Here is a 12972-nt window from a genome sequence, read left to right on the forward strand (position 1 = left end):
CCAGCCAGGGCTTTGTCAAGCCCAGCCGTAAAAACCTCTAAGGATGGAGATTCCACCACCTCCCTAGGCAACCCGTTCCAGTGCTTTATCACCCTCCTCGTGACACATTTTTTCCTAAACCTCCCCCACTGTAACTTGAGACCATCCCTCCTTGTTCAGTCACCTGTCACCACTGAGAACAACCTGGCTCCATCCTCTTTGGCACCCCCCTTCAGGTAGAAACTTTCGTAGAACACTAGAACTGGAAGGGACCTCAAGCGATCATCCAGTCCAGTCCCCTGCCCTCATGGCTGGACCAAGCCCTCTCTAGACCATCCCTGATAGATGTCTGTCCAACTTGCTCTTAAATATCTCCAGAGATGGGGATTCCACAACCTCCCTAGGCAATTTATTCCAGTGTTTGACCACCCTGACACTTAGGAAGTTTTTCCAACCCAAACCTCCCTTGCTGCAATTTGAAGATTGCTGTCAAATCCCCCCTCCCTCTTCTCTTCTGCAGACCAAATAAGCCCAGTTCCCTCAGCCTCTCCTCATAAGTCACGTGCCCCAGCCTCCTCATAATTTTCCTTGCCCTCTGCTGGACTCTCTCCAATTTGCCCACCATGTGATGAGTCATTGTACAAGTTGGTCACCGCGTTAGACAGCACTTCCTTTTCCAGGGAAAGGAACCTATTCCAGGGCACTGCAAGGACAAGGCCTTTTTCGGTAGCCATATTATAAGGCTTGTAGCCATATTAGAAGGCCTAAAGCCTATAGCCTTTGTCCGCAGCCAGACTGAAAGAGCCGCAGCTATTAGCGGAGAAGCAGGACGTCACATCTTCATATTCCATCTAAATTACATTAAAATAGTTCAGTGTCAGGCTGTTCAGAAGGAGACCCTGTCCTAACGCCTCTCCCAGCCCCCATCACCAGATAAAGAAACAGATCTCAAGAAGGTTAAAGAAAACTTAGTCTGACAGCATTTTGTATGGTAAGAAACTCCTTATCAATAGTTGGGGTTGTGAGATTCCCACTCCTTGACTGTTCTACTGTTAGGGTATGTTTAGACTATATGGCTCTGTCGCCAGAGCCATGTCGATTAGTTTACTAGACATACCCAAATGAAGCGGCGATTTAAATAATAGCCAGTTCATTTCAATTAAAATGGCTGCCGCGCTGTGCCGATCAGCTGTTTGGCGGCTCAGCGCGCTAGTCTGGATGCTCCACGGTTGACATCAAAGGAATTTGTCGACGGCCCCGTTATGCCTCGTGGGATGAGGTTTCCCGGGGCAGTCAACAAATGCCTTTGATGTTGACCATGGAGCGTCCAGACTAGCGCGCTGAGCCGACAAACAGCTGATCGGCTCAGCACGGCAGCCATTTTAATTGAAACGAAGCGGCGATTATTTAAATCGCCGCTTCATTTGGGTATGTCTAATAAACTAATCGACATGGCTCTGGCGACAGAGCCATGTAGTCTAGACATACTCTCATAGTCCCCACTTCACTACTATTTGGCTGTATGATCTCTGTCTGGTTTTTAATTGCTTCTGTCTGCTGTATAATTAATTTTGCCAGGTGTAAATCAATGAAGATGGTGGGGTATGTTTGGTTAGGGAATTATATTACAGTATGGTAGGACGGGTGCGTAAAACGTTAGTAAAATAATCGGTGAAGGTAGAGCTAAGCAGGACTCAAACATCACTGTATAATCCAGGGGCCAAAAGGAAGCTATTTGGGAACCAACTCCAGGACACAGCTCCAAGCTCAGAGCTGCCAGGCCTCAACCCTGTGTCCATCACCCTGCAGATTCCCTTGATGGACCTGATCCTGGCTGGCTATCAAGAAAAGTTCATCAGTTTGACAGGGCGTGGTGAGCATTGTCTGCTTAGCGTGGACAGTCTGCTTTTGGTGATTGTTACTAAATAGAGGTTAAGCAGGATATTACTGGGAAAGGCTCTTTTACTGGTAAAAGACCCCACAAACCCACCGTGTGAGAAGGTTACGCCTGAGCCAGCAGAAGGGTGAGGGTGGGTGCCTATAATGAGAGCCCTAGAAACGGGTAAGGGCGGGTGCCTCTGAATAACAGAATTGTGTGTGTGTGTGTAACAGTGTGAATCTCGCAACATGTGTCCCACAAATTCTAAAGTGCGTGAAACACAGCAGGCTCCTGCCCCCTTTTGCGGTGAGTGTCTGGGACTTCAGTGGTGGAAACATTCAAACAACCAGACACAAAGATTGCCCCAAAATATCATTCCACGGAACCGTCACAAGCACTTGCATTGGGACCCTGGCTCTCACTCAGTTACGACACGGACACCTAATCAGGTGACTCATGCGCCCAGTCAAACAGCTCCTCCACCAGCTATCCGCAGTCAAGCTGCAGCTAACTGATGATTTGCGGGAAGTAGCTGGCAAAAAACTCTGAGTAATTAAAATAAAAATCAAGAAACCACACACAGCTGGCAAACAATTCACCCGTAGGAGAAAGTTTTAAGGGAGAAGAGTCTTGCACTGGCCAGTGGGCTATAAAATAGACAAGGAGGACTATGGCTTTATCTGTCTTTGCCCCAGCTGGCCGGAGGGCGGGGCTATGGCATATGGCCCATTGTTCATTTCATTGCACTGTGCACAGGATGGAAGGCGTAAACCAAGAGGGCTAAAGGTTGGCGATACAAGCAGGCAACACTATGACGATACAGCTTGGGAAAACACAGCTGATGCAGTGGTAGGATGCCGCCCCTTTCTAGACAGAGCAGGCCAGTCAGGAGAGCCCCATGCAGATACAAAATGTTGTGTCCGCATCCACAAAAACAAGCCCGGGATCGCCGCACCGACATCCCCGGCGGTGGGTAGCCATGGATAGAAAGCAAATAGCTGCAGGGCTCTCCCAGTCAGTAAACATGTGGCCATTGCTCCCCAGTGTGAGGGGGGGAAGGTGATGACTTCTGGCACCCAGAAGGAATGCACCATATGTGCCCAGTGCCGCATATCAAGGCTGTAAGCTGCTGGCCCTTGCCCAGGCCAACAGGGTGAGACACAGAGCCACGCACCAGCTGACAGCCTCTGTGTCTCCTCCTTTGAGATGTCAGCTAGCAGCCTCCCTATCTGTGCTCGATCAGCTGGAGAGCAGTCACTACAGACTCCCACAAATCTGAGCTCATTACAGCCCAGGCTACAACCTCTGGGGCTCATATAAAATGGGGGCAGTTGCCTTGCCCTAAGGGGGCGATCTTATCACCAGGACAGAAAGGGTTTGCTATCACAAGGGACACAGTAACTGCTGGCTCATGCTAGCCACTGGCCAGCTTTGTTTGCTAGACAGGGAGCTCGACAGGGAAACGGGTCCTGTGCTTGAAGATGGGAATTACCGTAATTGCTATAAAGAGGCTCTGAACATGTCAGGTAGCAGCTGGCTACCGTGTTCCCTAATCACATCAGCCTCTGCTGGGTAGCCCAGCTTCCCTGGAGCTCTGGATGCTGCTAGCACTAGGGGAGCAGAGCTGGTGTTAGCAGGGGGGAGAAATGTATTAGAATCATCGGGCTGGAAGAGACCCCAGGAGTCATTGAGTACAGCCCCCTCCCCAATGCAGGACCAACCCAACTAAACCATCCCAGCCAGGGCTTTGTCAAGCTGAGACTTAAACACCTCTAGGGATGGAGATTCCACCCCTCCCCAGGGAACCCATTCCAGTGCTTCACCACCCTCCTAGGGAAACAGTTTTTCCTACTATCCAACCTGGACTTCTCCCACTGTAACTTGACACCGTTGCGCCTCAGTCTGTCACCACTGAGAACAGTCTCTCTCCATCCTCTTTAGAACTCCCCTTAGGTAGTTAAAGGCTGCTATCAAATCCCCCCTCCGTCATCTCTTCTGCAGACTAAATAAGCCCAAATCCCTCAGCCCCTCCTCATAGGTCATGTGCTCCAGCCCCCGAATCATTTTTGTTGCCCTTTGCAGGACTTTCTCCAATGCGTCCACATCCTTTCTGTAATGGGGGGCCCAGAACTGGGCACAATGCTCCCGATGTGGCCTCACCAGTGTTATGTGCCTGCTGCAGACAATGCCAGGGAGTGATTGCCCAGCAAAGGACAGAGCTGGTCAGGACCTTGCAAAGGGGGCTGCCAGGGTGGTGCACAAAGTCACAGCATTACACTGGTGGTGTCGTGCACATTGGTCGCAGCAGCAGGGAAGACACTGGACCGGGTGCTATCTAATGTGCAGGGATGCTGGTGTTGCCCATTTCACAGGGGGATCCATCACTTGATGAGTACCTGTTCTGGTGATGCCCTCTGAAGCACCTGTTGGAAGGCAGGATACTTTGGTCCAGCCTAGTGTGGCCATTCTGATGTTCACAGAAGGGGAGTGGCTAGCAGGGAACAATTTTTCCGCCAAGGAAATTTGGCATGTTCGACCCTGCTGCCCTCCAGAGTCTGGGATACTCCAGGCCCCAGCTCCAGGGCATCTGCCTGTAGGATCAATTGCTTAGAGACATCAGGACTGTGCAGCACCAGTTTAGCACCCAGGAATACCCTTGAGTCTCCCAGGGCCTCTGCATAGGCAAGTGTCCTGAATATCTTTCTGGGGGCTTTGTCTTATGTGAGGTTTGGCCAGGAAGCTACTGGGGCAGAAAAGCCAGGCACGATCAATGCCATCTTCAGTTGGGTTCTTGGCTAAACCCATCTCCCAGAAAACTGGAGTCCCGCCATGGCTCTCTGGAGATGCTGGGACCAGCATGGGTAAATAGCAGCACTGGATTAATGACTGCATGAAGAAGTTGTGCCCCCTGCTGGTTGGAACATGGCTGGAGCAATGCAGGGAGAGTCCAGTCCAAAGAACAGCAGAGAACTTTTTAGGGGGGGCTCGGAGGATGTGGTTTGTGGCAAATCCTAAAGTCCAAGGCTACGTCTACACTGGCAGCTTCTTGAGGAAGGACAGCCGTTCTGCCGCAAAAACTTGCTGGCTGTCTACACTGCATGAACGTTCTTCCAGAAGTAAATTTACAGTCCAGCGTTGGAAAACAGGGCTTCTTCCGGCAGAGTTATTCCGCTCCCCACGAGGAATAAGCCCTCTTGCGCAAGAGCTCTTCCAGAAGAGGGCAGTGTAGACAGGCAACATGAATTTCTTGCGCAAGAAGCCCCTATGGTTAAAATGGCCATCGGAGCTTTCTTGCGCAAGAGTGTCCACACTGCCATGGATGCTCTTGTGCAAAAGCACATCTCTTGTGCAAAAGCACATGGCAGTGTAGATGCTCTCTTGTGGAAGAGTTTTTGCACAAGAACTCTTCCACAAAAGAGTTCTTGCGCAAGAAGCTGCCAGTGTAAACATGAGAATGATTCTGGCTTTACCTCATCTGTCTGGCATCTCACTAACCTAACTGACTGTCTAGAGAAGCCTGGCTCCCCAGCCACATTTGTGGCTCCCCAAAGCATCCCTGGTGAGCTCACATCCATGTCTTGGGATAAGACCTTTCTGAGGTCTATTTTGGCCAGGACCTCCCCACAAGTCTCTGTGGTGACAGGAGCCTCCTTCAGCCACTGGAACTACCACATTGATCCTCCCTTTAATGACAGTCTTGAAAACGCCATTTCACCCAGATAGCTAAGGGCAGGGGCCACGGCCAGCCATGGCACACACTCTGTATCGCATCCAGAGCTGCTTGGAGAATGCCCAGGGAGATGACAAACTGTGTCCTGTAACAAGCGCTAGAGAACATCAGAGTGGCCAGACTGGGTCAGACCAAAGGTCCATCCAGCCCCATGTCCTGTCTGTCCACAGTGGCCAATGCCAGGTGCCCCAGAGGGAGGGAACAAAACAGGGAATCATCGCGTGACCCCTCGCCTGTCACCCATTCCCAGCCTCAGACAGAGGCTAGGACACCACCCCTACCCATCCTGGCTAATAGCCATTGATGGACTTAACCGCCATTAATTTAGTTAGTTCTTTCTTGAACCCTGGTGAAGTCCTGGTCTTTACAACCTCATTTGGCAAGGAGTTCCACAGGCCAACTCTGTGAAGAACAACTTCCTTAAGTTTGTTTTAAACTTGCTACCTATTCATTTCATTTGATGACCTCATGTTCTTATGTTATGGAAACAAGTAAATAACTTTTCCTTGCTCACTTTTTCTACACCACTCATGATTTTATAGACCTCTATCTTATCCCCCCTTAGTCTCCTCTGTTCGAAGATGAAAAGTCCAAGTCTTCTTAGCCTCTTTTCATATGGAATCTGTTTCAAACCCCTAATAATTTTTGTTGCCCTTTTTCAAACCTTTTCCAATGCCAAGATATCTTTTTTGAGGTGAGGCGACCACCTCTGTACGCAGTACTCAAGATGTGGACATATCATGGATTTATATAGAGGCAATAAGATACTCTCTGTCTTATTCTCTATCCCTTTTTTAATGATTCCTAACATTCTATTTGCTTTTTTTGACTGCTGCTGCACACTGAGTGGATGTTTTCAGAGAACATGACTCCCAGATCTCTCTCTCGAGTAGCTGTAGCTAAAGTAGTCCCCGTCATATTGTGTGCATAGTTGGGATTATTTTTCCCAATGTGCATTACTTTACATTTATCAACATTAAATTTCATTTGCCATTTTGTTGCCCAATGACTTAGTTTGGTGAGATCTTTTTGAAGCTCTTCACAGTCTGCTTTAGTCTTAACTATCTTGAGCAGCTGAGTATCATCGGAAGGAGCCACCCAATCATATGCATGATGGTTCTGCTCTCTCTGCCGTCTTCTTAACCCTTCTGAGGGACAGAGGAACTCCCCAGGACCCAGCAGCCCAGCACAGGATCCAGGTGTGATGTTCAAGAACAGGCGAGTGCACCTCTGAGCCAGTGCTGAGTGCAGCGGTAAAGGGAAGGGTCGGCCACGCAGCTTGGAGTGCTGCAGGCAGGAGTCGAGAAGCAGAGCTCAGCTGGTGAAGAGGGAGGAGATGCTGGAGTAGGTGACCCATGAGGCAACATTGGCACTGAAGCTGCTGAAGAAGGGACAACCACAGAGGACAATTCACACCCTCAAAGAGGAGCAGGTGGCAAAAGAGGCCCCTCATTGGTCTTAGGGACGCAATTCTGAGGACTGACTGAAGGGGAGGCCTCTCTCCAAAGTTCATTTCTGCCTGTGGTTTGAAAAGGGGTGTGTGTCATGTGTGTGTGTCTATCTGTCTGTGTCGTGTGTGTGTGTGTGTGTGTGTCTGCCTGTGGTTGTGGTTTGAAAAGGGGTGTGTGTGTGTGTGTGGTTGTGGTTTGAAAAGGGGTGTGTGTGTGTGTGTGTGTATCTGTCTGTGTCGTGTGTGTGTGTGTGTGTATCTGTCTGTAGTTATGGTTTGAAAAGGGGTGTGTGTGTGTGTGTCTGTGGTTGTGGATTGAAAAGGTGTGTGTGTGTGTGTGTGTGTGAGACTACAGACAGCACAAGACAAAGAGGAGTTTCAAAGCGGGTTGGCATAAATTCCACTAACAAAAACCCCATTGTTCAAGCAACGTGCTTTTAGTAAAGAAAGCCCTTCCTGGGGGAAGTGCAGTCCCCTCGCCTAGTCAGACAAACTGTGATAGAGCATCTGGCTCCAGGCACATGCAGAGTTGCTCTGCTGACTCGCCCTGCCAGCCTGAACAGGAGCCTGCACAGCACGAGAGTCCCTCAAGGCCAGGAAGAGCCCTGTGGGGAGGGGAGACGTGGCTGTGAACCTGCGGATACACCCAATTCTGCACAGCAGGACCTCCCCACCCCCATCCCTAATGGAAACAGCTACAGTGTCCACTGTTTCCTCCTCCTCCCCTCCCACCCCCCACCCAAAAAAATGTCCCATTGAAGATGAGAAACTGCAGCTGGGAAACAGGGCACAGGTTTTCCCATCAGAGACCAATGGAAGAAAAGACCAATGGGAGAACAGGGACCAGGATCCGTGCTAGCACTGCTGTGGATGCCAAGGGTGGGCCGGAGCATGTTCATTCCCACGGGCCGGGCTCCCGCTGTGCCCCTCTGAAGTGACCGGGGCAGCTCACAGAGCAGTGCATGAGGGTAGCAGAATCCGGAGCAGGGGGCAGATCATGGCCACCACGCCAAGCGTGTCTGCACCAACACCACTCTCCTTTGCACGCCCCAGAGGGAGCGGCGCACGGCGCAACGGCCCACAGAGGCAGTACCGGAGCTGGCACCGAACGTGGGCTCGTCCGGGCTGCACTGGCTGCCGAAGCATGTTCGGCACCGGTTCTGCTCCCCTAGATGCAGCCCGGGGCAACTCGTCCAGCGCAGACGAGGGTTGGGTCAGGATGCGGAACAGCTCCTGGCTGTCAGGCCCATGTGCTGCCTGAGCAAAGCTGCAGGCTGGGCCGCCCCCTCTGCAGCCTAATACCAGGCACTGGCTCTCCCGGGGAGCAGACACACGGTCAGCTCCCCACGGTAGCTCCCAGCGGCCTTTTCCTGGCCAGCACTCAGGGCCCCTTCTGCCCCAGTGACGTGACCAGATGTTCTGTCCCAGAAACCCTTGCCCTGGGCTGCTGTGACGCCACCCACTCCTGCCCCCTCCCTCCTAGCTCAGACTGCTCCGCAAGAAGCATCCCCCTCTCCCCTACTCTGCAGGGGGGTACACAGGGCTCCGTCCTTGGCCCCCTTCCTTCTGCCTTCACAGCCTCACTCGGGGATCTTGGAACCACCAGCAAGCCCCACACCCGGCCTGTCTCTGCCGTCTCCTGCTGAGTGGCTCAGATCAGCTCACCGGCCTCGCCAGCCCCTTGGCCCATATCTGGAGGGTCAGCTTTGACTCCTACCTTGCCCTTGCTTCACACACCTAGGCCAAGCCCCGCTGTGTCCCCCCTCCACAGCAGGGCCCCCGCTGCCTTTCTGTCTGCACGCCCGCCGAGCCCACACGCTCATCTAGTGCGATCCCGTAACCCCCCGCAGTCCAGATGCCGGCTGCCTGGCTCCCAGCCATTCCAAATGCAGCTGCTCAGCCCCCTTCCCACCCGCTGACCATGTCTCCCCTCCCTGGCTCCCCATCACACTGTCCTCCAAGGCACTTCACAGCTCTGCTTTCCTCCTCCCTCGTGCTCCTGCTCCCCGCTCTGCCAACCACACCAGCCTCCTGCCACCAGCGTCTGCTTCATTCCTGCAAAGCTGCTGGCACTGCCCTCCGCTCCTTCCCATCCCCCTCCAGCCTACGGAGGTGAACAGGTAACTGGTTATCCCAGGAAGCATCACCTTTACCCTGCTGGGTAATGGTTAACTGGTTCTCCAGGAGCAGCCCCAACAGACAGCCCCACATGGCTGGGGCCAGAGGCTGGCAACCAGCCCCAACTCCTCTTGCTGCCCCAGCATGGGGGCCAAGAACCAGCAGCCAGCCCCATGCAGGGCTGGGAGCAGGAGCCCCCCAGGGTGGAGCGGTCTCCCTCTCAGGATCCCACTTAGCCGATTAAATGTTACGTTAATCTAATGTTTAACCAGTTAACCGATTCATCAGGATTTTGCATCCCTATTCCAGACCCTCCTCTGCTGCGATGCCTGTAGGCAATCAGCTGGGCAGCCACCGCTGGACCACAGATAGGCACATATGTTTATTCTTACAGCAAACAGTTACCGGTTGGACCCTACCGTCCTCCCCCCCAACACACACACACACACACACACACACACACACACACACACACACACACACACACACACACACTTCCCCCCAGTGCAGCATTCACACACACACACACACACACTTCCCCCCAGTGCAGCATTCACACACACACACACACACTTCCCCCCAGTGCAGCATTCACACACACACACACACACACTTCCCCCCAGTGCAGCATTCACACACACACACACACACACACACACACACACACACACACACACCCAGTGCAGCATTCACCTCTGTAGATTGCACAGTCTTTGGAATGGGCCCTGATCCTGACCAGGCGCTGCTGGGAGACACATCTAGAGCCTGCTTTGAAGCCATGACCTCTTATCACCCTAACAATACCCCTGTGTGAAGTGCCGGCTCCATTGCTGTCTGGGTCGGGAGGGCCGGTGCTTATCCACAGCAGGGCTCTGGGGCAGGGCACTCCTCCACTGCAGGAGAAAGTGGGAACCAGTCCCCGAACCAGGATATAGCAGGCGGGATCGCTGTCACGCAGCACCGTGCTAGGGGTCAGCCAAACACCAGCCTCGCAGCCAAGGAAACGCAAGAGCGAGACCAGCCCCTGACTCCACGCAGCATGTGCCCAGGGAGACAAGAGTTAGAGTCCAAAGTAGGGATGTAAGAGAACAGCCTATGCTTATTGGCTAGTCTGAGAGAGTAACCTGTATCAGAGGCAGCAAGGGGGGGAGCAGGAGCTAGCGCTAGGGGGAGTCAGCTTAAAAGCTGGTTCCCTCCAGCGATACCACTTGCCCGCCCTCACTGCTGCCTCTCAGAGGCAGTGGGGGAGGGAGGCAGGGGCTGCTGCTGCAAAGCATCCCCTTTCTGCACGGGATCCCAGTGGGGAGGGGACCGCTCACAGACAGGAGCCGGGTCACAGCAGCAGCCCCTGGCCGCCGGAGGTCCCAGCCCACCATGGGCTCTGCCTGGCTCCTACTTCCTTTTAAGTGGCAAAGCTCTTGGTCCTGCACCCAGCACGGGCTGGGACTGAGCCTGGCTGCCTATGGACTAGTCAATAGAATTTGTATCGACTACTCGATTCGTTAAATACCCGCCTCTCCACATCCAGTGCCCCCTGCCAGGAGCTGTGAGCCTCCGTCGCCATCTGGTGGTTGAAGACCACATTGCGGCACCCGAGGCCAACCTCTCCCTGCCCCCGTGCCCACCGGACCCCGCTGGGAGTCCTGGCACGTCGGCCCTAGGTGGGAACCGGGGACTGTGGCAGCTTATGAGCTGGTGCTGCTTCAGGGAGGGCGGCTGCTCTTGGCTCTGCAGCTGCCTGGCCCAGATGTAGCCCAGCCCCCAAAACAGCCTCCAGGAAGCCACAAGGAGACGGTCACAAGCCCAGCACCTGCAGGCAGGTGGCTGAGCGCCAGGGTGTGGCGACTCCCTCTGAGAAGGGCAAAGGGGCTGTGGCAGTTTGACTCTCAGTACGATTGGCTGGCTGGTCCTGCCCCCAGCCCCCCATGGCACTGCCATCACAGGGTGCTCCGTGGGGCAGGATGCGTGGCTTGCCAGGCTCTGGCCAGCGCCCGCTGGGCCCTGTGTCTCCGTGGAGAAAGTTCCCTTTAATCCTACTGGGCACTTTGTGCAGCCTAATATTTCAATTTGTTAATCTCCCAGTGCTCCAGCTGAGCCGGCTCAGCCAGTAAGCTGGGAAGAGCTCCCCAGCTAATTACTGCCCGGCTGGCTGGCCCCAGCCCAGTAGTGAGGTCAGCAAACAGCAGAGCCAGCCACAGTGAGTGTCAGAGTAACCAGGCCAGGGCAGGGACATGCCTGCTTCCCTTGGCTCCAGGGTCCTGTCACAGCCTCGCCCCTGCCCAATCCCCCCCACCTACCACCCTGTTTGCACATCCCTTACCACACTTCACCCACCTCAATCTCGTGGTGCCAGCTCTCTCAGCCCCACAGCCTTTCACTGAGCACACCCGGAGCAGTGGTGCCCATAGCGGGGTGGCTGAAAGGCTTAGGTGCCCACACAACAGCCGGACACTCCTGATCTCTTGCTCCAACACACCTCCAGCCAGCTCCCCCGCCTGTCGTAGCCCAGCTCACAGCTGTGTCTGCGAGATCCCAACCGGAGGTCTGTGCTTGCAGGCCAAGTCTCTTCGGAGGGCTCCTCCTTTCAGTTCACAGGAGAGCCACTGGCTCTGTTCCATCCATTCTGTGTCTAGCTCTTCCTTAGAGCACAGCTCAGGGGTGCAGCCACAGTGAGGGACCAAGCTCCCCTAAGCCCTGGCCACCTCAGCAAAGTCCTGGGCCTGTTTCCTGCTCGGGGGACAGGGCTAATTCTTACTAGCCTCCACCTTCGCAGACTCCTGTTTAAAGCACCCAGGCCCCATGCCACGGCCCAGATAGGCACCCCCCCTCCAGGCCCCATGCCAGGGCCCAGATAGGAGCACCCCCCTCCAGGCCCCATGCCACGGCCCAGATAGGAGCACCCCCTCCCCCAGGCCCCATGCCACGGCCCAGATAGGAGCACCCCCTCCCCAGGCCCCATGCCACGGCCCAGATAGGCACCCCCCCCTCCAGGCCCCATGCCACGGCCCAGATAGGAGCACCCCCCTCCAGGCCCCATGCCACGGCCCAGATAGGAGCACCCCCTCCCCCAGGCCCCATGCCACGGCCCAGATAGGAGCACCCCCTCCCCAGGCCCCATGCCATGGCCCAGATAGGCACCTCCCCCCCCCCAGGCCCCATGCCACGGCCCAGATAGGCACCTCCCCCCCCCAGGCCCCATGCCACGGCCCAGATAGGCACCTCCCCCCCCCAGGCCCCATGCCACGGCCCAGATAGGCACCTCCCCCCCCCAGGCCCCATGCCACGGCCCAGATAGGCGCACCCCTCCCCCCCCCAGCCCCATGTCACGGCCCAAATCGGAACCTCCCCCCTCCAGGCCCCATTCCATGGCCCAAACAGGCCCCACCAGGCCCCATTCCACGGCCCAGACAGACACCTCCCCCCGGCCCCATTCCATGGCCCAGATCAGCACTTCGCTACGGGCTCCTTTATCCGTCTCCACCTTTTCCCTCAGGCCTGCAGCAGAATGCTCTAGAGCAGCAGTTCTCAAGCTGTGGGTCTGGTTGAGACCCAAAGTGGGTCACGACCCCATTTTAATGGGGTTGCCTGAGCCGCCATTACACTTGCGGGAGCCAGGGCTGAAGCTGAAGGCCAAGCTCCATTAGGGCTGCAGCCCCCTCGTCTCCCCCCCTAGGGCAGCAGGGCTTGGCTTGCAGCATCCCCCCCCCCCCCAGCCTGGGGCAGCCGGGCTGCGGCCCCTTCTCCTTGCACCCAGAGCAGTGGAGTTTGGGCGTAGCCCTCCCTCCGAAGGGGGGGCTGTACCGTTGGGGTCCGCAA

This window comes from Pelodiscus sinensis, chromosome 10, assembly GCF_049634645.1.
Source record: "Pelodiscus sinensis isolate JC-2024 chromosome 10, ASM4963464v1, whole genome shotgun sequence".
In the NCBI taxonomy this organism is placed as follows: domain Eukaryota; kingdom Metazoa; phylum Chordata; order Testudines; family Trionychidae; genus Pelodiscus; species Pelodiscus sinensis.